General features: G+C 43.6%; 1 protein-coding gene across 1 annotated transcript in view; it reads left to right on the forward strand.

The window, feature by feature from the left end:
* The window catches only part of SNX4 (sorting nexin 4), a 33,331-nt gene that overhangs the window by 27,470 nt on the left and 4,756 nt on the right, over positions 1-1,105 (forward strand). The window lies entirely within an intron of this gene.

The raw sequence follows: 1,105 nt of genomic DNA on the forward strand, positions 1-1,105 counted from the left end.
CTCCCTTAGATTCCCAGAGATCTAAATGACCTTGTTGTTTCTTTTAGAGCATGCAGGAGGGATTTCTTGTTCTCTCCCAAGTCATGTTACCAGTTCCCTTTCAGTTTGAGACTGCCACTTCTTCTGTAGAGCCAAAGGAGAGGCTTTTACTCTCCTGTAAAAGAGAGGCTTTTACTTTACTGGAGAGGCACAGGAAGAAAGGAAGAAACTCAAAGACTTTTTGCAAAAACTTTGAAGGCAAGAGGTGCTGCCATTAACATTTGGGTCACATTGTGCTGGTCACTAGGCAAGCATGGACATGTGCTCTCTTCTGACAGCCTGCAGCTATGCAAGCCATGTACTTGAGAATAATAACTTGAGTTGGCGTTATAGGTGAACGCATTAGACAGGGGGTCTTTTCATTCTGTCTGTCTCCAGTAGCACAGGCTCTGTATTGCAGGTTAAAGTGGCATCCTGTTTCCATCACTGTGCCAAATGAGATGACCTCTTAATTGTAGGCCTGCTCCTGCAAATGTGTCCAAGCACAGTCATCTTGCTTAGTGAGAACCTACTAAATACTGTCCCAGAAGCAATATAAGCTAGAACAAGAAAGTGGGTTTTGCCATTTTTAGGAGACATCAGCCTAAATGACAAAATTCTGACTTGAATGCAAGAGCTGCAGAGCTGGTCCAAGCCCTTGCACTTCAGATTTCTCCCTAAAAGGAAGATTTAGACTTCTTGTTGCTCTGAACTGATATGCCTGACTTACGCAGCAGACAAAGCAACAGACTTGCAAGGAGCTGAAGGACTTAATGTTCTGGTGTTCGGAGCACCACTGTGAGTGTTCTCATACTTGGGCTGAGTAATGGACAATGAAAGCAGTCTCTGCTGTTCAGAAGGTATGATGTTCATGTTCCTATGCCTTAAGGCCTTAAGCCTTGCAGGATTTCTTCTGCACCATGCCTTTTTCGCCTTGGTGCTGCCTGTTGACAGTCAGATGAAAAAAAAGGAATACATTGGGTTTTCTTTCCTGTAAAAAACCAAACCAAACAAACAAACAAAAACTCCCCAAAACCAAACCAAACCAAACCAAAACCCACAAAGAAACAGAAAACGCTGCCCCATC

This window comes from Merops nubicus, unplaced genomic scaffold (genome assembly GCF_000691845.1).
Source record: "Merops nubicus isolate BGI_N331 unplaced genomic scaffold, ASM69184v1 scaffold37992, whole genome shotgun sequence".
NCBI lineage: Eukaryota > Metazoa > Chordata > Aves > Coraciiformes > Meropidae > Merops > Merops nubicus.